This window comes from Dermacentor albipictus, chromosome 1 (genome assembly GCF_038994185.2).
Source record: "Dermacentor albipictus isolate Rhodes 1998 colony chromosome 1, USDA_Dalb.pri_finalv2, whole genome shotgun sequence".
Lineage (NCBI taxonomy): Eukaryota > Metazoa > Arthropoda > Arachnida > Ixodida > Ixodidae > Dermacentor > Dermacentor albipictus.
In genome coordinates this window covers 83499074-83526021 of record NC_091821.1, presented here as the reverse complement: position 1 = coordinate 83526021, position 26948 = coordinate 83499074, and the positions used below count along the sequence as shown (strand labels likewise).

At 44.6% G+C, this 26948-nt stretch overlaps 1 protein-coding gene and 1 non-coding gene across 3 annotated transcripts in view; one reads left to right on the top strand and one right to left on the bottom strand.

The window, feature by feature from the left end:
- LOC135907463 (neuromedin-K receptor-like) overlaps nucleotides 1–26948 on the bottom strand; it is a 193852-nt gene that overhangs the window by 85074 nt on the left and 81830 nt on the right. The gene's annotated exons all lie outside the window — the stretch shown is intronic.
- On the top strand, nucleotides 23054–23126 carry TRNAS-CGA (transfer RNA serine (anticodon CGA)). Its single transcript has one exon. It is a non-coding gene; the product is annotated as a tRNA-Ser (tRNA).

Below are 26948 nucleotides of genomic sequence, written 5' to 3'. Positions count from 1 at the left end.
TTTTTAGGTGTGTACTAGTATATTATGTCAGTGCAGTAGCTTTTGTGCAATTACAAAGGCATGACTGAAGAAAATGCAATAAAATGTTATGTGTCTGTTTATATGCATTGTGCCATTAATTTCTTCTGAGTTTAAATAGCGGTTCGCTACCATATTCAGTGTTGTGGAATAAATAATATGCCACAGAAATTATTCCGTACCTCACAGAACAAATTGAATGTCGTTCTCAGTTAAAACATCATAGTAGGCTGACAGCAATAAACAGCTATTTTTTTCGTGGTGACTTGAAGTATATAAATTATGAAAATAACCTTTATATATATACACACATATATATATATATATATATATATATATATATATATATATATATATATATATATATATATATATATATATATATATATATATATATTAAGAAGCCAACAAACACTGACGCCAAGGACAACATAGGGAAAATTACTTGACTTGTGCTTAATAAATGACAGAAACAAGAAATTAATTAAAATAAAACTGGATAACAACACAACTTGCCGAAGGGAGGAACGATCCCACAACCTTCGCATTACGCTTGCTTCGCGTTTGCTTCATGCTTGCTTCGAGTTCCTCACCTGCGGCATGTTGTTTCTTTATCCACTTTGATTTCCATTAATTTATCGTTTCTTTATTTCATTTATTAAGCACAAGTAATTTCCCCTACGTTGTCCTTGGTGTCAGTGTTTGTTGGCTTCTTATGATATGGCTAATCAAAATCGGGTCCCTCGGTTGAACATTTTTCTTCCTGCTTCTGTATATGTTCTTTATATTGTGCAAATGAGCTGCCGCCATTCATTCAAATAAGTGCGTCAATAGTACGACTTGGCAAAGGGCAACGAAAAACAACTATTAAAACCTTCCAAATCTCAAGCTTGTATTATCTGACAGTATGTGATTTCATTAATGTCGAGTGAGACAGACTTGACATGTTGAAACCAGTCACAATAGAACATGGCATTTACACTGCGAAAATGTTTTCTATCAATGCACTCAATGTGAAGGCCTCCCGATGCGGTGTGGGTGCGTCAAAACAACCTAGAATAATAAATGAGGTGTTCCATGGGCAAGATTTGACAGAATCAAGAATCGGGAGGAGGCAAGGTACGAATTACGTAAATTTTAGCTATTCTAGATATTTTTCGTGAGCGATACAGGGGTTTTAATTATTTTTGCTGGTTTTCTCAGAAGCCACTTTTTCACGGTTTTTTCATGCACCATAAAGCATAATTATATTGACGCAGATACTTTCTATCTGTATCCGGTGACCGTATTTCACCGGCTAACAAATGTTAAACGTTATCGCTCGGCGCAGGATGCACCTGCACGAATCGGAAGTTTCGCAAATGTTATCGATGTTTCTGTCGGTTGTCTGTTGTCGACGAACTTTGCATAATCTGATTACATACGCGACACTCAATGTGTAGTAGTTTCTGGAAGGCACGCGGGCACCAGCGAATTCGGTGGACCTTTCGACGACTGATGTATGCAAACCGGCGCCCTTGGCCCGCAGATGAGATTTTCGACGGGCGCCGACTTTGCTCATCGCTAGCATTGCGATTGAGTGTTGCTTTTGCTGGGCACAAGTTCGATTAAAAAGAGGTAAATTTGTAACTCCCAGTTTTGACTTTGCGTCGTTTTTCACCGTCAATACTACTCGACAACATTTCCCAACACAGCTTTTTCAATTATACTCTGCATGCCTAATTCTTACACAGCTGGCTGTGCAATGAGCAACCAAAAATAAAATCGTACGATAGCTTTTGATATGATATGGCATGGTCGTGCAGGTGTTCGCAAAGCGATCTTGTAGACAGACGATGCGCGAGCGCGATCGCTGATGTCGATATCTTGTGCACTGTTACACCTCAAGAAAAGTTGACACCCTTTGAGTGTTGCATCTTGCCACACAACGATAAACGTCATCTGCATTGCCCGCATTTACTTTCTTTAACGCTGCGAGCCCGGTACTTCCCAGTAACGAACGGCATGCGCGTTATCAGCATACGACAGGAATGTAGCGGGCACGGCGTTTTCCAGAAAGGAAACACAAGCAAGGCAGATGACGATTATTGTTTTGTGGCAGATATATAACCCAAAGGGGGGGAAGGGGTGTAAACTTTTTTTAGAGTGTACTTCATAAAAAGAAACTTGCGGCAGGCGTACATTCATTAATCAAACGTGCTTTTCATATCTAGAAGAGCATGCAGAACACTGGCTTATTGTTTCAAGCTTAGCTTACAGCAGGCTGTTTTAGGTTAGACTTGGATGGTTTAAGACAAAATAACCCAGCAACAGTGCGTCACAGCTGAGGTGCGAGCGTCGGCGCGCGTCAGAGCTTCTGTCCAGTGGTTGCGTGCCCTTTTCTGCTGTTTGTTTGTTTTTTTTCGCTTATGTATTGTTTTGTCGGCTCTAAATCAGTGCCTGTGCCTTCTGCTGCTGCTCTCAGACCGGGTTTAAGGCCCGTCAAGTTGCTGCGAGCAACTTTTTCCTTAAATCCCCCATAAATTGTACGTTTATGGAAATAAAGGCATTTGTATTTGTATTTGTATTTGTATTTCTACAACCGACGCGAAGCGACGCGTTCGCTCGTCGGCGCGTGCCGAAGCGTACCGACGCGTTCCAGTGGTTGTGCATTTAGGTCTTACGGTTCCAGTCGGTAACAAAATACGAATTATTGAATGGCGCGCTTAAAGGCATCTGAAATTTCGGTTGCCCTTATTTGGCTCGTCTATGAGCTAATTGGCGATGTCGCGAAGCTTTCTATATGTATATAATTTTGCTGGCTTCCGTATTTGCCACTGTACTTTTGAGGATGACTTTCTACATGAAAGACAAGTTTCGCAATATATATATATATATATATATATATATATATATATATATATATATATATATATATATATATATATATATATATATATATCCTGCCTCATGAAAAATTCGTTTAGAGTGAGCGCTTTTGTGGTTCTGTTTAAAAAGAGTTGCGAAAATATTGTTTTGAGTAAACTAAAGTCGTTTTTGTTGCATTGCCCAAACACAAAACTTATATAGCTTGTTCCATTTCAGCGGCCGTTTCTGTTTACCGAGATTCTTCTGTGATATAACAGACAGGCAAGAAAATCTGAAAAATAGATGGTGGTGTTGATGGTCTTAAATGCGCAGGCAGATTGCAAAAGATTTACCGCCATTTTTTTTCCTTACACAATGGAATGGAAACGCTTACATGAAGGCTTAAAAATAGAGGAGCAAGAAACAGTTGGGGGGGGGGGGAGGGGAGGGTATGGTTCAGTGTGTTCGCCAGTTCATTTATTCTGCACCTGTCTTTCCTTACTTATTTAAACTTTTTGTGATGGGCGCCTCCCTGTATTCCTTATTATCTTTACTTCTATATTTTAAATATTTTATTGTTGTCCCTATCTGTAACACCTATCAACAAATTTTTCTTTAAATATTGCTGTTTCAACAAAACCCAGTACTAGCTTTATCGGCGCTGTCTGTAAAAAACATTCTCGTGTCAGCAAATATGAGAATAAAAAAAGTATTGCAGATTGGGTCGGAACTTTGCAGGAAGAAAAATACCGACACATGCGTGCACAAGTATTACAGCTTTGAGAAAGTCGCGTCTAGCCTTTAATATTCTTCGAAAGCTCCTAGAAGCGGAAAATCTGAGCCACGGATAGCTTCGTGTGCACCGTCATGTTCAACATTTTTCTTCGTCCTTTTTCTTTCTCTCTCTATCACTCTTTTTTTCGACAGGATGTCTTCTACCCTCATTTCTCAAAATGATAGAAGCAATGAAACACTTTCTTTCTTTTTTTTCTTTTTTTCTTCTGGCTGCAAAGCAGTCCAACATGTCTTTTAGCATGTGAATAAAGAAGGGGCTCGAACGAGGACAGCGGACGAAAACGAATGGCCGTCTTGTGGCCACGCGGCCCGCTTCCATTAGCGGCAGATTCCTAACGCAGATTTATGGAGAGCCGTTAAACTGCTTTATCGAATCACAGTGCGTCCAAGACCGGAATGTTTTGGGCTGTTCGGTACGCCACTAGTCTGAAAACGAAAATGGGAACAAGTACACGGCTTTATATTTCCATTTGCCTAAAATGGCCACGTGTACAAGTTTCACTGAAGCAGAAAATCACAAAGTTCAGTGACTGCGGAAGCAATTCAGGTCAATTTAATTCAATATTATGCTTTATTTATTCCTCCACAGCAACTTCTGGGCAAAGAGCGGATGCAATGGCCGGAGAGAACACAATATTTCACGAATACCAGCAACACTCTGTACGTCTTCGCGCACAGACGTTTGCTGTGTTTCATTCACGACCAATGAATGAAATTTGCCGAAATTCTAACAGCGTGGGAGAATGACAGTGTTCATTGCGATTGATTGATTGATTGATTGATTGATTGATTGATTGATTGATTGATTGATTGATTGATTGATTGATTGATTGATTGATTGATTGATTGATTGATTCTGAGTTTAAAACATTTACCCTTGACATGAACGTGTGCGTGTACAGCATCATCAATCACCGTGAATACGCACTAACTTAAGGCGCGCATTCGAGACGTCCTTACCAACACTGCACCAATGTTTCAGAAGGTGCAGTGCCTGTAGAAAAGCATAAAATTTTGGGCGATTACGAAACAAATAGGGAATAACAATGCGTAATATTCCTATTGCTTTAAAGAATCAAATTTATTTCACTATAAATAAAATGAGCTCATTACATTATTAGGAATGTGATAAGTCACATTGAGAAATGTATTAAAAAATTGTCGCAAATGTGGCCTTTATCACATGTGGAAAGAAATATATGTGACAACTCGAAGCATCAAATTTTCTACGGAGTTTCTAGACATGCTACGTGTAATATACCAATGCTACATGTACACACCACTGCGCCTACATGCACTTACCTCAGAAGCACAATCTGTGTTTTTCATGTTCCTGTGCTGCCCTCTGACGCACGCCACTGGAAAAGTTTTGGAAGGCTGCTGGGGATTTCGCCAGTTGATTTGTGTACCTGCGCCCACGTTGAGTGGGCGTCGGTTGTGCGTTTCATGGATTGCGATTATTATGAATGGTTTTTCCGGGGCAGCATGTCGCTCACTCATCGACTACTGTTTGTGCAGGCCTGAGTGCGCTGTGTTGTGCTAACAGTGAGGCCGACAAAGGCACGCTGAGTTCCGTCTGCTGACACGGCTGCCTCGGAGTTTGTTGTCGCTGATGTCTGCGCTTGCACATCTCTTTTTGGTATTCCTTTTACGCATTCATTTCGCATACATTCATTCGTTTACACATTTGGCGTATTCAAGAAGCCTTCGAGCGCAGCATTCCACGTCAGGTTTGCCAAAGCGCTGCATTTCTTTACATCTACTACAGCCCCAGATCGCTGTTCGCTTCAGATATTGTAGAAACGGTGCATCGCTGATATGAAATAATGTCGAAATGGAGCAAAACGTACATATCTGCGCATATGAGCCGCGTTGTTCCACCCTGAGACGAGTCAATATGAGCGGCTGAGTCACTTAAACAACGGCAAGTGTGATTCGGACGCATGTATTACGCGCTGTTATTACTGATCCTCGCTTTTGTTTATAACTTCAACCTACTTACAATTTGACCGGGCCATAAAGTATTATTAGAGAAAACTGTGCTCGGCATAAGCCCTTACTTATAGGCCGTGCATTTCTCTCGCGAAAACGCGGATGCAATTGCTGACACCGTTGGTAACTCGGCGAGTTTATGCTGCTGTATCGAATGCACTGTCTCTTCTTTCCCGTTTGACGCAGAGGTAAACAGTGCTTCTCTGGAATTAGGAGAAGTGTCAGCATAACAACACCTACCGACCCACCGTCTACGCAGCGAATGCGACCGGCAGCGTTCGGAAACGTTCACGAAAGTTCAAGATGTTGGCACAGCGCTGTGTCGGCCGCTTGCCACTAATTGTGCACGTGCCGTGCGAAGTGAAGAGTAGTTGATATCAAATCACTATAGGGCCACAACTGAACTATAAGAGCTGTTTCCTTCGTCCTCAATGGTTGTTTTTTTAAGTTCAGGTCCATCGGTAGGGGGCCAGGCCTAATCTAACCTTCGCTAAACAGGAAAAACATTGGCTCAAACTTCTTGTGCACGGCTTGAGAGGACTAAAGCTTGTGCGTTTCAACTTCATAGGCATGTTCTCACTCATTTTCAGTGCGATTAATTATATATACAAGTGAATGCACCGCAGCTATTGCGTTGTCGGTTTGACGGCTGATCGCGTCAGGGGCAGCGCCAGAGTGGGTGGGTGGGGGGGTCACGGGGGGTGGCCACGTTTACCAAAAAAAAATTCCGCCTGCCCCCCCCCCCCCCCCTTTGCCTCACACCACAAGAGCCCCGAAAAGCTGACCCAAGGTAGGCGGTATGAAACAAAATGTCAATTTTGATGTCTTATAATCTGGAGGAAGATGAAGAGAGCAGCGCCGCTTATAAAGGACAGCCTTGTTTAAGCATAACAATTTATTATAGAAAATTTATTATCACAATCAAAAACCCTCGCGCTTGTAGTAGAATATGCCCTTGAAACACAGCGCGAACTGCCGCAATAAGATAAAAAAGGTTCCATTGGTTCTAAATAGATTTAAAAATGGGCTACAGTTCTTCACTGTTCAATCTGCCTGCGTGAACCGGCAAGTTCTTGCCTCGAATGTGATAGTTTCGGCCCCAAAATCGCAAGTGAGGTCAAACGAGTTCAGAGGCCATGACCCTTCTAAGCCGCAGCTTTTCTCACAGAAAACTGTCGGGGCAACGCTGCCTACTCTCAGAAAGACCCGGTGAACCATCCGCCCTTGCAGGACGCCACCACTTACTGTCAGCCACCCGCTCCGCGAACCTAATTGCCTGTCAGTAAAGACACGCCGAATGCCAACGCAATCGGGAGTGTTGCGGCTCGAAGTGGCGTTTGGGCCAGGAATCCACCAAGCACATCGACGAGCACGTCTGGTAGTAGGAATGAAGAAAAAATTAGGCAGATCCCACGCACTGTTCGAATCGATGTAAGCGAAGCTTTCTGGGCTGTTTGCTTTGATCGACGAAAATTAACGGTGATTTTGACGGCGAATGTTTCACGTCTTCAACGTTCAGTCCAACGCGAGAGTGCTGAGTTGACGCTAAACGTTACCTTGCGTGCACCCCTGCTGTTTAACTGTGTAGTACACAGAACACACAGGGAGAGTTGTTTGCTTGAGGCATTTTTGTGCGTCATGTTTTATAACCTCTGAGAAGGTATTCTCATTGCCTCACATGGCATAGCGCACCATTGCAGAAGTATTTCACTTTAATTTAATTATGGCGTTTTTTTTTTTTTATTCCGCCCCCGTCTAAATGCGGCACCTGCGGTCGGGATCGAATCCGCGACCTCGAGATGTAACGTACCAGCAAAACTACAACGGCGGGCACTGAAGTGTTAATTTGGCGTGCGGACCCTTCCGTGGTGTCGCCTTGACCCTGCGGTGTGTTTTATTAATGCGGCTCTTTTTCTGCACGCCTTGTGTAAGTTGTCCACTTGACATATTTTCCTGGTGTTTCTTTTTCAGAAATAGCAGAAACGTACCGTACCGTGCCTTTAACTTAAATGTATCCCGTTTCCCTGCAAACGCTGTCGTGTCTATATTAGTAGCGTTTCGTTGTCTTCTCACGTCACCTTTTCCCTGCCCCCCCCCCCCTCCCTTCCCGTTGAATGGCAAGTGCGAGCGAAAAGTGGCAAGCCTGTTGTTCACTCGTTTAGCGACTGCGACTGCTTCCTCTCCCCCCTCCTCTCTACCATTCTATCTATCTACCCTCCGGACTTGCACGTTAGTTGAACGGACTTGCTCGTTAGGCTTACGAAAACGGTTCTACTTAACTTGAGGACGACGCAACGAGCTATGGAAAAAATGGTGGGTGTAACGTTAAGGAATAAGAAAATAGCAGATTGTGTGAGATAACAAACAGCAGCTAATGACATCTTAGTTGAAATCAAGAAAAAGAAATGGGCATGGGCAGGGCATGTAATGAGGAGAGAAGATGACCGATGGTCATTAAGGGTTACGGTCTGGATTCCAAGGGAAGGGAAGCGTAGCAGGGGGCGGCAGAAAGTTAGGTGGGCGGATGAGATTAAGAAGTTTGCAGGGACGACATGGCCACAATTAGTACATGACCGGGGTTGTTGGAGAAGTATGGGAGAGGCCTTTGCCCTGCAGTGGGTGTAACCAGGCTGATGATGATGATGATGGAGTCTTACGCTACGCACGTTTTCGGCACCGCACCGACGTAGAGCTATAGACTAGTGGAGTATCAACGCGGTACACGGCACAAGTGTTCGCTGCAGTGAGCGTCCGCTCGCTTTTTTTTTCTTGGGGTGGGGGGTACTTTCTCCCGACATATGGCTGCGCGGCCGCGCACGCATCCCTTCCAAAACGTTTCGCGACTAATCCGCCAGAGGGCAGGGTGCATGCGCCGTCGCACATGCTGTTCCGCACTGATGTTTATGATGTACATGGTGAGGATGGAGAGGGCGCTAGAAAGAATTAATATCGGGTTTAATCTCTCATATAAACAGGCGAGTGGAGTAGTAGAGCAGCAGCTTCCAGGTTTATTTTATGCGGACGGCATGGTGTTGCTAGCTAACAAGCAAAGTGATTTACAACGTCTCGCTAGTATGTGTGGACAGGAAGGCGAGAATTTAGGTCTGAAATCTAGCGTTAGAAAATCAGGTGTTATGGTATTCAATGGAAACAGTGAAGAGACAGTGGCAGTAGAGGGCCAGGAGATATGCCGGGTAAAAGAATATAAATACCTTGGTATATGGATAAATGAAGGCAACAGATAATCGGAAACACAGGAAAGAACAATAACAGTAAAGGGGAAGTGAAATGCAGCCATAACGAAGCACAGAACGCTATGGGGATACAATAGGTACGAGGTGCTCCGCGGTATGTGGAAAGGTGTAATGGTCCCAGGACACACTTTTGGAAACATGGTTGTTTGCTTGAAATCAGGGGTACAATCAGGACTCAACGGCAGCCAAAGGTCAGTGGGACGCCTCGCATAATTTGGCGCTCACGGTAAGACTACAAATGAAGCTGTGCAAGGTGATATGGGCTGGACAAGTTTTGAAGTGAGGGAAGCTCACAGTAAAATTGATTATGAAGAACGAGTGAGGAATATGGAAAAATGTCAATGGGCTGGGAGAGTGCTGAGGCATTTGTATAGAAAAAAAAAACATTTATTCACAGTGGAGGAAAATGAATAGGAAGCTTATCAGCATGTATGCGGCTGTAGGGTGAGCAACACAGCAACAAAGAACATCAAGCGGAAAGTCAGAGAGACTGAAATAATCTCATTGGAGGCGGCAATGGAAAAAAAACCTGCCATGAGTAACTACTTAAGAGGAACAAACGAAATCAGGAAAGAAACAATTTACGATAACTCAAAGGGAAGCTCATTACTTTTCGAAGCGAGAACAGGATGCCTTTAGAATACGCACCTATAAAGCGAGATATAAGAAGGAAGAAGAAGCATGTATTTGCTGCGGTAAAGCTAGGGAACGATGGAGCATGTTTTATTAGAATGTGAAGATATCTGCGCAGCGGTCGATTTAGGCGCCACTGGACTCTTGAAGCCCTTGGGTTCAGCGATGGCCGGGAAAAAGTAAGCATGCCCGCTATAGAGATTAGTAAGAGGCGATTGGAAGATTGGTGGAAAAAAAGTAGGGAAACGATAAAAACGGAGACATACAAAAACAAAGTTCGCAATAGGGGCCAACAAAATTTGGTTATGGAAATTCAGCGTGCGTTCTTTTTTTTGTCTGTCTTTCCTTTTTTTTCTTTTCTTTAACCTAGGTAGGACATTAGGCAGTATAATAGCAAGATCTTGGTGGTGCCTTCCACCGCCCCGTTCCAAAGGGGACTCTCATAACATCCACCCATCCATCCATCCATCCGCGCCCTGAGAAAGACGTCAAACAACGTCGGCGCGCGCGCCACCCAGCCCCCATAATCAACTGTGGGTGTGACACGCTCAACAGAATGCAAACGTCGCTATGTTGTGCGCGCACAGAGGAGCTCGTAGACACTCGCACGCCTAAAAGTCCGGATGCGTTGGCGTTCCGCGCCGTATCTTGCAAATTAATCAGCTAGAGGAAGGCTCTTTCTGATGCCGCACAAGGAGTTATACCTTTCGCTTCTCCACTCGTGTGAGTGGCGTAAAAGAAACAGACGATGGTATTAACGTGGCGACTACATGCCGGAGCACCTCAGGCCATTCTCTTCCTACGTATACGTCGCCTGCCTCCCACTCCTCTGCGCTTCTCCTAATCGACCGCAGTGCAAAGCATTTCGTCGCTTGCGGCTTCTGTCGAGATGTCCGCTGAGAGTGGAACCTTTCACCCATCAGACGGTCTCGCTTTCAAGTTTTGTTTCCCTTCTTTGTGGCCTCTCCTGTGCCAAACTAAATTATGGGCGACGACCTACGCATAGCGCTGCCGACCAAACTCAGTGCGGCCGCTTCAAGTTCCATAAGTCGACAAGCAAGTGCTGAACGATGAAAAGTTTCATTGCTACGTCAGGGCAGCGTGACGTAACATGGCCAAAATGGGCCAAGAAAATGGACAGGGCATGAGTTGTGTTGAACGAATCAGGCACCAACTTAACTAGGCCTATATTTCAATAATTCTGAGCTGTTAAGATTAAATGCCGCCGCTCAGACGTTCCTATTAACATGTGCGTGGCAGCTTATATAAGAATGCTGCATCTCTTCCGCAATTTCTGCGGACGTGGAACAGTCTGTGCTCTATTTAAAGGCAACGTGTGTAATTTTGTCTCATTCGTGCATTTGAAACATGTGTACTCCAGTCACCTGCGGACTCTGTATTGATGAGAACTTTTCGAGAGAGAGTGCATTAGATGTTCTGTTTTATTTAGGTATTACCTAATGCAAAAATTCATATTTTTTCTTTATTTTTTATGCTATATCATTTACTATTATTAACCAATAATAAGAGGTAGCCCTCGCCAGCAAACGGTGACACCTCCTTAGTGTATCGTTATCTCAATAAAAAAAAAATAAGATATTGTAGTGCACACTGCAGTGCCAAATTATAAAACTCGTAGTGTTAATTGAGGGCGGGAGGTTTCGAGATTGGAAAAACTTTATTTCTTCTTCTCCATTTCATTTCTAAATGGTTAATGCCACTAGGAGTGGGTAAAGTTATTCAGAAAAAGGAAATCAAATGGACTTACTGATTAACACCGAAAAAATATACGTATTCTGAAGCGACGCAAAATACACTGAAGCACCGATTGAAACAATAAAGAAAGCGAGTTTAATGAGGTAATACTCATGGACGCTGAGAGTATACGTTGAATCTGTGTGACACGCATATCAACATTCCGTACAACACATAATGCCCTCTTTACAATGTCTCCAGAACACTTCAGTCTAAAAGTTTTCCATAAAGAAAGCATACGATGCCATAAATAAGTTAATCGAAAGTGCGAATTTTGTTTCCGAATCCCTCAAGGGGAGATAAAACTGGGGCCGAAGTCACAAAGCTTTTCGTTCGTAAATGCTCTTTGCCATTGGCTGAAAGCCTTGCTAATGATATGTCAAGCTTCATGGATTGGCTGGCATTTGCTGTTGCGATCAATTCTAGCGTAAAGGCTTCTTGCGAATACGGGCCCTGGTATTCGATGGCTCCATTGTAGTGGTAATGCTCTAGGTTCCTCAGCAGTTCGATTATTTCAGTGGGACCTCATTCAAATAACGAAACTGCTCAGGAACCTCGAGCGTTACTACCACAACGGTAGAGTTTCTCGCAGATGTTCCCGGATGTGTCTCTTTTTTTAATGTTAGCCCGTCCTAATTAATAACCGAGCGTTACTTTTTTATTTTATATTGTTCTTTATTTTTTATTTTTTAGAGATTCGATTTTTTAACTGCCGAACCAATTCATTTAAGCAGTGCAACGCGGCTGCCCAACTTTTTTCCCGAGGCTACTTTGGCGCGTCTGCTCGGTAAGTTTTTCGCCTGGTAAAGTGCACCGATCCTGGAGACACTGCAGTAGTAAAGTGAAGCCACCCTGCAGGAGGCAGTGTCAAAGCAAGATACGAGATTACATTACGGAGACCATGTAACCTACGCTCACGTGAGTCGCGTGGGCTCGCCATGTACTGCAGTCTTGCTGGCAAGGCACGTAATCGCTAAGATGTAAAATCCGGCGCCGAAGATTTTTATACCATTTAGAGAACCGCTTCAGGAAAGCCTCGTTTCTCAGATGGATCCTAACATGTTCGTTGGATATGCATTCTTCTTTGTTAAGCTTTTTGCAGCGCAAACCATAACGTTAGGTGTCTCCTTAGTGGTTCGACGGGGCCGACAAATTTGCGCCTCCAACCGCATAAACCTCAATATCTCCTTCCGTAGAAGCACACAATGAATGTAATATACAGTAGTTGAAACATCTTCTGTACGAACGAAGGACGTGATGGGCAGATGGTTTCAAGCCATAAAAAGAAAGCCTGACAAGGTAGTGTTAACCATGAAAAACGTTTGTCACGTGAACGAACATGCGCCATGCAAAAGTACTGAATGTTGAGCGAGTTCGTAGCTATTCATCATGAAACCGCAACACGCACAATAAACGAGACACACACAGCGTTTGTGTGTTGCCTTTGCATTGTGTCTAGTTTGCTGTGCACGATGCAGTTTCACAGTGAATGCGTCACGCACTTGAGACAAGTTTACTAGGCGTCAAGAAAGTGTTCCCTAACGCGAATCTAGAATTAAATGAACTTATATGCAATATACGTAAAGCAAAATTACGTTTCACGAAAAATGTATTCATTTGGCGCTACTCAGTCCAAATACTTCGAGGATACTGCGGAACTTCTTTTTCACGTGTGCATGAAGTATATCAGATGTGAAGCGCTTAATGTACCAACGTACACATTCATTTCTACGGCCAGCATGGTCCGATAAGTATTCATTGATTGACGTATCAATGACCGCATGCACCGAAAGGGCGTATTCCATACGGATTTAAGCAGCTATTCGATTGAGCTGTAGCTGAGAAGGGAAAGGAAGCTGCTAGCGATTCCTGTTCAAGGGCAATATATTAGGGGGCACCGAGAAAGCCCTGACTGATCCTATGGCTCATCTCAGCTAAGTACATGCGTGCGCTTAATACATACACACACTCACACGCGCGCACGCACGCACGTGCACACACACATGCACATACCCAGGCACACACACACACGCATAAATTACACGTACAAGTGAAATTTGCATTGATTGTAGATCTTGCAAATGAAATTTATTGCAATTGATTACAGCGCGATTTCGGTGGGGTGCACTACTAGCGTTGGTTCATCTGAATATATTGTTCAAGGAGTGCCTTTTCTTTTGTCTTTGTTATTTCTGATAGCAAGTTGAACATTACGCCCTTTCACACATCGCCTCGAAGCACGCTTCTAACTTCATACGTAGTAGATTCGTGGGCCGTTTTATTTTTCTTGGGCTGTAGTGCATACCTTCGCCGAACAGCAATGTAGTACACAGGCAAACACGACAATAAACAAGATAAAAGCAGCCATCTTCAAGTTCGGGCATTGCCCTGTTACTAAGACTCAGGAATTATCTCTTCTCTGAACACAAAAAATCTTAATCAGGGTGTCTACCAAGCTGACATTTCCAAATTCCTTGAGTTTTCCAGGTTTTTCCTGAGTGCCTCAAAAAGAAAACAAAGTGGCTGAGTTAGTAAAATGCCCAGTGAATAAAATATATTCGAAAAAAATGGTACAGATACAGATACATATACAGATACAGATATACAGATACAGTACAATGCAGATAGAGTCGAACATTCTCATATATGAATAATCCCGCGAATCTTTCCCGCGCACAACGCAGGTCTTCTAGAATTAATCACTCGAATGTTATCCGCCCGTACTTTGCGGGGACGAAGATGTTTCAGAAGTCTTTTTTGTCCGCCCACAATTGAAGAGTGGAATTGTGTGCCAGCGTCTGTTGTTGATTGTGCAAATGTAGATTCCTTTGTGAAATCTTTGTCATTGCACTTGATGTAAACCTCTCCTGCTAGGGCAGCATTGCTGCCTGCAGTATTTTGAAATAAATAAATTAATTAAATAAGAAGGAGATGTATACAGAAGCAAATATTTTCGTATATGATCTATTTCTATTAACTGATAGCAAGCTCATTGGCATGAGGCCTGAACTTTCTCACAAGTGAGATTCTCTCTCAACATTTGGTAAGTCAACCTCAACTGTCCTGACATACTCTCAGCCCACGCACAACACCTCACTGTTGCGTTTCACTGCTTTAAAGAGTTTATTTTAGTTTGGATGAGGGACACCTGCATCTCGGCGTCAGCCAACACTTTGCTTTCTGAGCTCAAGCTCCTTCAAAGAAGCAGTGGCGCACTTTCTTTCCCGTTCACTTCTCAGTGCGTAGTTCAATTTAACAGCGGAGCTGTTTAAGATTATAGTTCCGCACGTGGAGCGTTACTAGAAAACTCGGCCCAGCTGTGCGCCGCCTCGCGTTGCATAGCAACCACCTGTGAGAGCACCGAGCCACGTAACCTCCTCGTACCCCACACGCGTAGGGCAGAGTCGTGACGTCACAGGCTAGTAAAAGCTCGGAACAGCCGGCGCGGCGACACACCTCTCGCCTCCTCTACTCCGTGCGTACGTGCTGCTTCCATGGGAATACCGAAGAAAGTCCGGACGCCTTAAGAAGAAGCGGCTTACCAGGAAGAGCGCCGTACCGCCAAGCGAGAAACGATGCGTCGCAGCCGAGCTGATCCAGAACAGATCCTGCAGCTGAGAAGAGGCGACGCCGAGTGGAGGGTTCCGAGTTTCAGTCCAGGGAACGTGAGAGTCGGTGCCTGAACGTTCGACGTCACCGAGGAAGCGATCCCGGCCTGCGAGTGCTCGAAAACTTCCAGCGTCACGCCCGCCAAGAAATGGGGGGGGGGGGGGGGAGGGGCGCGAACAGCCGATTCCAGCGCGCATTTCTGGGCATATAATTTGGGCACAGCTGTCGCGTCTGTGACAGACTTTGGTTCGACGTGAACTTGTCTATCATGAAGTTAGCCAAGCCTACCATAAAATCGCAAAACCTAGAAACGGCTTAGCCAAGCCTACCAGCAACTTCTCATAACCTAGCCTAACCTCGCAAAATCTACAAACAACTTAAGCAAGCCACGTAAAAGCTAGGTGATCACAAACTGCTCTGTTGACTCCAGCCTTGCACCACTAGTGCAAGCTGCGCACGTTTGCTGTTCTCGTCCTCATTCTGCCACGCATTCGCCCCATGGACCATTTGAAGCATCCTCTAAGTCAGTTGTACAGTCAACGTTCGATTTTTCGGACTCCCTAGGGGCCGCGAAAACGTCCGAAAAGTCGGGCAGATTGAAAAAAAAATGAATGCTTGTCTTTTACTGCCCTTAAAGACTCAAATTGCCACAGGCACATCTGAAAAAGCTCCCCACGCTTGTTATGCTTCACCGCAATACTGTCACGTATGCTTCACCACGTACACCACTCCAGAGGCGAAGCTGATTTTCGGGAGCCAGCATCATATGGCGCGCCGTGCATTCCGAGCTTCGAAGCCAATCGCAAGGACCACAAAGGCGGAGTTGGTGCCATTGCTGACGGCGGCGAATTCTTTCAATGAAAAACACGGCATAGACCGGCAAGAAGCTGAATAGCGAATATCCAAGCAACTAGGCCTAGCGCTAGGCCTAGCAACTAGGCCTAGCGCTGGCAGCTGTTGCCGTGGTGGCGACGGCTGCCAGCGGATCTGCGTGCGTGAGCGCCGGTTCGAGCTTGGCGGCAAGGTAATCAATATGGAGGCAGTGGTGGTGGCTTTGATAAATGTTGTTTCGGACCTGCGGTCACAGCAAAATGTCCGGAAAATCGTACGGCCAGAAGTTCTCGCATCCTCAATTTCAGACGTTCTTATACATTGACTCTATGGGGTACGTGACGGTGCCATGATGCCGTCCAAATTATCGGGCGTCCAGAAAGTCAGTCGTTGACGGTACACTGGCAACTCCTCCACCGGACGACATGACATCAAAGAGCATTCGTTATGATTCTTCTCTGTTACTCAAACCAGCATTACCGGGACTTTCGTTCCCTTTCAACAAATCAACAAAATTACTGGTCATTTTCCCTGTTAGGAGCACGAATTCCCTGAGTTTTTCCTAAGTATTTCCAGGCTTTTCAACATCCCTCAGAATCCCCGGTTTTCCCGGTTGGTAGACAGCCTGTCATTAGATAAGCAAGAGAAAGAGATAAAAAAAAAGAAGGCAGGACTATTAACCAGTCGATAATTCGGTTGGCTACGCTACGCTGCAGGAGGAAGGGAGAAAAAGAATAGAAACAAGAGCGAAGGAGGGAGTAGAGAGATGTGCACGGACAGCACTACTAAGTGTAAGGCACTCGCACAAGCCAAATGTTCTTACAAAGCACGAAAGTGTCTTCACTGCCTTCTGAGCCGATGGTCGGTGGGGACGGCGTTCTAGTTTTGTCTCTTAACTCAGATGACGAACATCTAGTTTCCTGAATGCATTGGACATAGATTGTCTTTGTGCTTCGAATTGAAGACAGTGCCACAATAGGCGGCCAACCATCTCACAGCCACAGACATCATGTGCAGGACTGTCGACCATTCCAATTATTGCTGAATAAGCTTTTGTGAAGGCAACTTCCAACCACAACCGGCGCAAAAGACACGCTTCGCGTCTGCGCAGTCCATCCGGGGGCCCGAGTGGCAGTGAAGGATTTAGTCTGTTCAGTCTGGTGCACCTTGTATGAGCGGTATTCCACTCAGCTAGCAGGAGTGTGCTTGCTAGAATATGAAGCTGTCTCGCAGAGTCTGTCCTTGACAGAAGAATGGGGACGCAGCGGTCTTCTTGCTCTGATGTCCGAGCTGCTTTATCTGCGTCATTTCCAACGATACCGAAATGGCCTAGTATAAATTGAAAAGAGATATCATGGCCTTTGTCTTTCAAGGGATGGATAAGTTCCTCGATTTCGCACGTCAATTGATCGTGAGTTACATGTCGGAGAAACGACTGCATACATTGTAAGGCCGGCCTTGTATCACAGAAGAATGCCCGTTTTCCAGGACTCTCTGTATTAATCCTATGAAGCGCACCGCGGAGAACAGCGAGCTCTGCAGCTATAGACGTAGTGGTATGGGAAGTCTTGTACCATTAGGTTATTTCCCTTGTTGATATAACTACAGTGCCACAGGAACTGGTTGATATAGTCGAGCTATCAGTATAGACGTGTGTGAAGTCACTGTATTTTTCATACAAGAGGAGTTGCTTGAGTGCGGATGACGGCAAGTCCGACTTTTTCTGAAGTCCTGTGATTGTGAGGTTTCCTTGAGTATGGCTCACACACCATGAAGCGAAGGCCTTGCCGCAGGTGCTTACCCAGACGTAAGAGAGGCACAGTGCGTGAAAACAGTTGCCCTGAATGTCGTGTAGGGCCTATCTACTGGGGGCTTGCAAGGTGGTGGGTAGGGGTCCGGGTGAAGTCTCTTATGTGCCCATGCTTTGTTTCGATGGTACTGTGCGTTGTGACAGCGCAATCTTGAGCGATTGCAAAAATTCCTGTCCTTGACGCACTCCGCAGTAGACTGAGGCACATCCTGAGGGCTTGGGCTTCGATACCTTGAATCGTATTCAGGTTAGGTCCGCAGGTGTCGAAAATGAGCGCTAGGCTGTACCACAGGAATTCAATAAAGAGGACCCTGTATAGTTGCAGCATAAAATGTATTGACACTCCCCACGCCTTTGCTGATAAGAACCGACCATATGGTAAATTCCCGTCAGATATTTTTTCACGTAATTCACATGAGGGCTCCAGGAGAGATTTTTTCAATAACCACCCCTAAAAATCTGTGACTTGTACTGGATCAGCTGTCCGTCGACAGACCTCCCCGATGGAGACATCACTTCCCTGGTAAATGCCACCACTGCGCACTTTTCCCATCATATTTCAAGTCCTTGTTCCCAAAGGTAGGATGATGTTCAAGTAGCTGCCTTCCAAAGCCGCGTGCGAAGCTAAGTCTCGTCACACTCGATGTCCCAATACAAATCACTCTAACGCATGAACTACTTTATGAATTTACGCCGAGAATTCCTATATAGTATATAGCGCTGTCGTGGGCTATAGGCTGCTGTGCTGGACTTCAGGCATTACGTTCGGACAAAAAAAAATGAAATAAGTGTGCGTCTCTTCTCGTTCGAAGTATTCATCTTACATCGTGGATGCATCCCCAAGCAGCCGAAAGGCTGCAGTGTTGCTAGAGCGGCGCAGGATGCATACACCCGATCTCGGCTTGTCAGGCAGCCCGTGTGGACGGTATAGCGAGTCATGCGCCCTCTGGGTCTTCTTCTTTTTTGAGGTATGTGCACGTCGCTTCACCCCCCAAATCCAGAGACAATGTTCACAACGGTTTCAACATTTACGCCTTTAATGAGGTAAAAATCAAGAACTACATCTGCATTTTCTAAACAAGAAATATGCGTCATATCCTCTCTCCTCTGCACGAGGTTGTGTGCCGAGACTAAGAAGCTAAAAAGGCAGTTGACACGAAATCATTATTCAAAGCACGCCTCTATGCAGATGTCTCTTTCACACGTAAAAACACGAAAGTGATGGGGAACCGGAGACCAAAAAAACGCCTATCTCCTCCTTTGGAAAAGCTCTTCGCCATTATCTAACTGCGGAAAGTGGAATAAATGCTACTAACATAACTTACCCGTGCCTGCGTTTATGAAGTGAATAGCGCAGGAGGGCTGCTTCGCGAAATACGAGCCCCTATACTAGCCAAGGGAACTATGATTCTGCACCCTTCTGCTGAATATTGCTGAAGCCATCCACTCGGGCTCTGGAATCTGGAGCGCCCGTGTCGCAGCCACCGACCATGGTAATTTTATAGTAATGCAGAGTACACGCATTTCTGATTTTTTTATTTCATTCGGTATCTCGACAATCGTGGTCTTGTTGAGTACTCCAGGGTAGCGTATCGTACTGCTGCCGAGTAGTAGCGGCGCCTGCCTATCGCAGCTCGACCGACGTTACTTATTGGGTAGCGTGGCGTTGTCGGCGGGCTGCAGGCATACGGTGGGCCATGGCGACCAAGCAAGGGCGAGACGATTTTCAAGTGCGAAACTAGCACGGTTTATTCAAACGTTGGTGAAAATGAAGAGAATGAAGTTGTTAAAAGTACAGTTCATTTCTTCCAGTTAGCGTTACCAATTTTAGTATTTCATAAAGATTGCCTAATTTCATCCAAATCTTGGCCAATCCGCCACAGTGGGTGTGCGCCATCGCATAAGGAATACCATACCATACCATACCTTTCGGAGCCCCTTAAATAGGCTCTCTACAATCGTAGGCGGGATCTTGCTTCCGTCGACGTCACGTGACCGGCACAGAAAGAGGACCCCGCCTCCTCTAGTTATACCGAGCTTGCTGCAGAGAGGAGGTCGTCACGCCTCCTGGAATTGTAGACGCCTGTCCGTCTCTTCTGCGCGTTGCGGGTTCGTGGAAGTTCTCCTCTAGGTCCAATTCGAGGAAAGAGCCTCTCTAAACTCGCACACCCGCACACGCATACACACACAAAAGAGGCCTGTACGCTGCGGGGCTTCCAGCATACAGGCAGGCACTCGAAACGGTCATGGCGAATTAGGAAGTCACGCTTCATTTCGACGAGGCAGGGTGAGATGGCCGGTTGAAATTCTTCTCTGCACGTGGTGCCAGACGCCAACCCTAACAGTCTCGAGATGCATTATGCCATGTACTCTTGCGAAATAAATCGCATGCTGCTGAATACTACTACATGTAGTTGCTATATTGTGCGTCATGGCGCTGTTTTCGTCGCATATGGTTCCAGCACTATATTTCTGGAGGCTAACCAACCCTGCCAATTCACTAAAACCATATAATACATATAATAAACTTATTTTATGTAAGGTGTGTCCACAACGGGCCATCGTCGCGATGATTGTGTCGTTATCATCCTCATTGTCGTCATGAGTGAGTGGTATACAAGGTGACACACCGGCCAACGAGCAAACGCTTTTAAGTAAGAATATTATCCTGAATACGGGCCCATCTTGAACCCTATCATTTGTTTAATTGCAGTAGCCAAAGAAAAGCATGTTTGATGTCTTTATATGTTCTCCCTCTAGAAAGCCATCATTTCTACCACTGAAAGTCCTGTGCACAGCGTAAAGGGCAAAAAAGACAGACAGCGATAGAGAGAGAGCGAGCTTCGCGTTCTCATCTCATCTGTGTGCCCATCGCTCCAGGCTTAAACAAACACGTAGCGTCGAAGCCCGAGCGTTCAAGAGAATGAAACAGACCCCCGTCATACAGACAACCGCAAGTCACTGATATTATGCAATGAATCGACCGGAAAATAATGCAGCGCGGTGCGTGACTCCCCACTGTGTATTTGCTTGCACAAATAAGCTATAGTAATCGTCTCCGTGAAACAGCACAATGAAGTAATCAGTTTTTCATGAGAAGAGTTGCGCGTGTATAGCCACGGCACAGTGGCGTGTGTAACGATCATCTAGATTGCGGGCCGTGCAGCTGACACTACAACAAATACTTCTATGGCGCTCTGCCGTAAAGATTACGAAGTACTGCACCGTGTGCTGCCGACTTTGCCAGTAGCTTGTGCGATGAACACATTGCATTGGTGGAGCTTCGGCTTTCTCGTTCTTGTATCGTATTCCTATTAAGGCTGTTTCTTTTCAAAACGGCTTGCTGACACGAACCCTGTTTACGCTTCGACGACCACGCCCAAAGTTTATTCTTTTTGCAGAATCGATAACCAAGCGCACCTACCAGCGATACCTCATTTCGAATTGGATGTTGTACCGCATTTAGTGTGGCCAAATCGGGCACGCAGCCGAAGTTTTGCAAGCCAAATTATTGGTGCCGTTTGTCCAGTCAGCACGTGCCTAGGGTTGGGCTCTGTATTAAGGACGTAGAACATGAAATTGCCAACTCGTTCCGCGGGCACTGGAACATGACGCACTCTTTTTGCTTTACTTGAAATTTATATCTGTCTCACAATTTGTTCGATTTGTTTACTTGGTTGTCGTCATATGAATTGGAATGAACGGTTCTCTTGTAGCGCTAATTCAGCCTCGATTAAACGGTTGATGAAGCACTTTGAATGGCCAAGGCTTTATACGAACAAAAGTTTCGCCAAGTGCGCCTTTGTATCACATGCTTTGCGTTCCCACTTTTTAATCTGCTATTCAGTCTATTCTTTCGCTGACTTGAATTAGAGAGCAATTGAAGATGTTGAGCTTAATCCAGGTCCATCCACCCGCTTCCATTCCCTCCTTGACTTAGAAAGCTTACCTGATAATTCAAAAAAAAAAACAAATGTCAGTTATGTTTCAGTTTCTAAAGGGAATCTATGCGCGCTCATTGCAAACTAGTAAATCTCACGCAGAGTTCGCCACTGATATCAAAGCAATAAAATATGGACAAAAAAGCATTGGTACTAAACGTGCGGCATTTCTGAATCACTTGGACACATTAGAACAAGCTAAACAGGCTGAAGACCTGCCATACGAAGTATCTTGCCTTAAAGAGGAAGTCTAAGATTTTACTTCACACAAATACTCATTTCAATCACGACTTGATGAAATGGAAGACAAGTCACGTTGTGACAACTCAAATTTCTATGGCCTTGCAGATTCCAAAGAGTCTTGGAAGGACACTGAAAAAAAAGCTAACAGACGCAATCATTTCTGTATTTCCCTCATTTTCTGCCGATTGCGTCCAGCGTGCGTACCGGTTAGGTACAATCTCTCCTGCTAAACGCCGTCTCATTATTGCTTGTTTCCAACTTTAAAATTAAAGAAAAGGTGTTATCTCTACGCCAGCAAATGAACAAACAAATGACATATCCATAAGTCAAAACGTTTCACCCGAAACCCATCTAGCTCGAAAGAAACTAATAGAATGCGCTCGTAGTCAACCACAATTGTCTTCCTTCCAGCTGCGTTGCAACAAAATGGGTATTAACAGAATTGGCTGCGGCTTCGCTCTGCTAACCCTGGATATGCAAAGCGAAAGCTTGGTTTAGCCTGGCTAAGTATTGGTTTCACTTGGTTAACCTTTGACTTAGCTATAATTATTATGCTTTTATATACAATCATCGTTAAGCCAGGTACGACGGCTGAGCCTAGGTCGGTGGCTAGACATGACTGTGATTAGGCTTGGGTAGGCACGCATCGTTTGACGGTGCGATGCCTGTTGTGCCACAGGGGAAGCGCAAGTGCTAGACATGCAAAGAGACGCCGCGAACACGCGCAGCGTCGAAGCACAAAGGGACAGGGCACGAACGCGGTCGCTACATTGATCTCGATGGTGCGACGCCTGTTGCATTCCGGACCCTCTCCAGTGAAGCAGTTCGCTGAGCGATATCTGGGGGGTGGTCAGACGCCGCTTGGCGACGACGGCTCAAAGCCTCCCTAGTGGTCCTGTATATGCTCCCGCAGGGAGCACAGTTGCACATAGGTCCGGCATTATGTTCCAGCTATGCAGTGAAGCGACTCCTCGCGCGCGCAGGAGGCAAATGCCACGCGGTGTTCTATTTGCTTTTTTGTCTGCTGGTTGCGAGCTACATGCGGCAATTGTTCGCAAGTGCTGAGCAAGATGGCACCTTTTAATACAGCCTATACGCTCAAACCATTGGCGCAGCCGTAGCGAGGTAGGATTATAACCGCCCGAAATTGTTACTTTAGTAATATATATATATATATATATATATATATATATATATATATATATATATATATATATATATATATATATATATATATATATATATATAAACGAGAAGAAAGGGGGTTAACTCCCAGGGTTCTACTAGGAAACATAAATACCCAAGAAAGTGGATGGGAAAACAGCGCCGCGGTAGCTCAATTGGTAGAGCATCGCACGCGAAATGCGAAGGCTGTGGGTTCGGTTCCCACCTGCGGCAAGTTGTTTTTTCATCCACTTTAATTTCCATTAATTCCTCGTTTCTTTATTTCATTTATTAAACACAAGTAATTTCCCCTATTTTGTCCTTGGTGTCAATGTTTGTTGGCTTCTTCTGATATTACTATATATATATATAAACACACGCACGAACGTGCATATAGGGGGTAGGACCCCCCCCCCCTCGATCCCCCGAAATAAAATACGGACTGCGCCCGTGGCTCAAACAGCTCAAAAGCTCGCGTGAAAACACGCAGTATACCTTGCGACAAAAAGCGGTAGGCAAGAAACATTTTAAAGGATGTTTAAAGAAAACCTCACACACGTAAAGTGGACAATTATGTGAGAGCAATTATGAGAGGGCAGTCTGTCCGCACGACACCGCGTAAAAAGCTTCGTCACTTTCCGCGCGTTTTGTGCGCTGTGGTACGCTGAACTCCTTCATACTGGTATACAAGTGTCAATATGATGTGTTTCGTATCAGTTCAATAAGGTCCTTCACTTTATATCGTCGAATACCGTACCTACAGCCCGGAAACGATTAATGCCACGCACGCTCGACGGTGCGCTGATTGTAATGTCGATGGCACTGGCGGAAACGACGAGTTGGCGTCGCGCCCGGTAAGTTAGCTTCGCAGCGACGCAGATGAACATTTTACGTCATTTAGCACCACGTGATAGTGCTCGGCTAATAGCGGTGCGAGTGGCACCGGAAAAGTGTGCAACCACGCTTCCAGCATGAGCACATACAGGAACACTAAGCCTCCCGCTCCACGCAATGCTCAAAGAAGACGGCCCGGCCTCTCTTTCATTCATGGCCAAACCCGCGCTGACTAGGCGAGCGTGGCGCTCCTCTTAGCCAGGCACCCGGTGAGTCACGTGGTCAGGCGGCGACCCAGTTTCCGAGAGCGCATGCGCCAAGCCCGAGGTGGCGGCGGAGCTCGGCGCGGCGAGTCACGTGATTCGTTGCCAAAGCTACGGCGCAGGTGCGGTCAAATGAAGGTCAAATTGCTGGTGACGGCGAAACTCGGCTCGACGCGGTTAGTAAAGCTTTCGCTTTAAAAATGCTTCATGTATAATCCTGTCTCTGATAAGGTAGAATAAATGAGCTACGCGGAGAGCCTGCCAGTGTTGCACCTAACCTCGGCACTACAAGATGGGAAAGCTCGAGGGATGATAGGCACTCAAGTTTTTCTCGTCTGGTCGTCCTTATTACCAAAGCAAGAAGCGTATTAAAGAAGTATAACTCCTTGTTATCCGCAATAGATACATTTTCTGCTCATATCATCGCACCGAACGAGATGTGGCTTCATGATAACGTTCAAGACTTGGAAATCTACCAAGATGCATACCGCTTTTCAATCTATAGTTGTGACAGAGATGCGCACCGAGGTGGCGTCCTCCTCCTCGCTATATATAAAGATTTTCTATCATCGCGCATTGACGTCAACACTAACCTTGAAATCATCTGGGTGTCTTTAATAATTGGCCACCAAATGTAAGTCATTTGCCATTCTTATCGTCCGCCCACATACACTAATACATTTGTCCCGGAAATTCATGACAGTATTAATGATATTGTCTCAGGTTTTCCTTTATCCCCCTATTCTGATTCGGTGACTTTAACTTTCATAACATAATGTGGAACACAGAACAAGTTGTTGTATCCCCATTTTCCCCCCAAGCTTCCGATTTTTCAGAACTATGCTCCACGTTTTCTTTATCGCAGTTAACCACTCAAGCAAAAGAATTACGCCTGTCTCTGCCAACGCCCTTGATCTAATCCTTACAACTAGACCTGACCTTGTTTCTACCATTTCTTATTTGCCAGGTGTGAGTGACCGCTCGTTACTCTCTCCTTTTATTAATGCACAAGTTCCAAAGCCAGAAAAATGCGCAAAACAATTCGCGCCTCTCCTAGAGCTAACTTCGAGGCAATCAACAATGAATTTGCTGATTTCACCAACACATTTCTGACTAACTTTGATGAGCGCCCTATTCACCGTAACTGGAACATGTTTTCAACTAAAGTTAACCAATTAATTGAAAAATACATCCCTGTCCGTATTATCACGTCTAATCCTCAAACACCATGGTATAACACCCATAGCAAACGGCTTTCTGATCGAAAAAGACGTCTATATCACTTGGACAAATTGTCAGCCTAAAACTCGCACTGGACAGCCTACAAACCTGCATCTGATACTTACGTCGCAGCATTAGAGGAAGCTAAACACAATTTATGCCGAATACCTTGCCCTCACTTCTGACATCTAATGTTCGAAAACTTTGGCGTATGATTACTCCGGTCTTGATTACTCCATTGCTTTGGTAGAAACAGCTGGCAACTCCGTTCCACCTAAGCAATGTGCTACTATCGTAAATAACACGTTTTCCAGAAAGTTCTCCATGATTACAAATAATAATCTTCCAGACATTGTTCATTGCATTCATGCATTGCATTCATGCCCATTCATGCCTCCCATTATTGTTGCACGGCTGGAATTGCGAAACTCATCAAGAAGAACTTAGAGCACCATTCGTCCCCTGGTTATGATTCCATTGATTGCAATTTTCGGAAAAATACTTCTGTTTACAGTTCAATCATACTAACAAAAATATTTCGGCAATCACTTGACATACCAACTCTTCCAGCTGAATTGAAAATTGGGAAGGTTATTAAAATCTTAAAATCGGGCAATAAATGTTCACCACGTAATTATCGGCCCATTTCCATTACTATTACATCTAACAAACTCTTAGAACACATTACATTCTCGAACCTTGCCACCTTTCTTGAATCTAGTTCCTTTTTCTCACCAGCTCAACATGGCTTGCAGAAATCATTTTCGTGCGAAACACAGCTCATATCATTTACTCATAAACTACACCACAATCTTGATCATCCTTTTTTAGCTGACTGTATTTACTTAGATTTTTCCAAAGCGTTTGACAAGGTTTCCCATATACTTCTATTTCATAAACTTAGCTTAGTATTGATCGTAGTCTTTTTTTTCTGTGGATCAAAAATTTTCTCTCAAATCTTTCCCATTTTTTTTTGTAGCCAATGAACATTCCTCTAACCAATATCTTGTTTAATCTGGAATCCCACAAGGCTCCGTATTAGGCCCCCTTCTTTTTCTCATTTACATTAACGACCTTCCTTCTATAGTTTTTTCTAATATTCATCTTTTCACTCACGACTGCGTAATTTTCCGTGAAATAGTTACTGGTAACGATGCTAACATTCTTCAGTCAGACCTGAATTCTTTATCTAACTGGATAAATACTTGACTCATGGAATTAAATATTAACAAGTGTAAAGTGATGCGTGTCTCTCGGGCATCTAGTAGTCCTTTTACATATTACCTGAACAAGTCTCCCTATTGCCGCGATTTCCTTCTGTAAATATTTAGGTGTGCATATCACACACCTAATCTACGTTGGTCTTTGCATGTTGAGAAGATAATTAACTACGCTAATCGCCTGTTAGGTTACTACGCCGTAACTTTTCAGCAGCTCCTTCATCTTTAAAGATCTTGCTATAGTATAAAGCACCAATTAGATCTTAATTAGAATACACCACTCCAGTTTTGGACCCAAGCATTAACAATTTGGTTGTTTCACTAGAAATGGTGAATTCATTCTTCCGCTACATTATATTATATGGGACCGTTTTGACTATCGCTTTAAGGTTGGTATCGAGCCATGTCATACTAAAATCTTTCTTTACTCTTTTTTTACCTCGTACGTCACAAGATTGAATCGCCTTCCTTCCGACATCGTTTCCATTTATGATAAAACCCGATTCAAATCTGCTCTA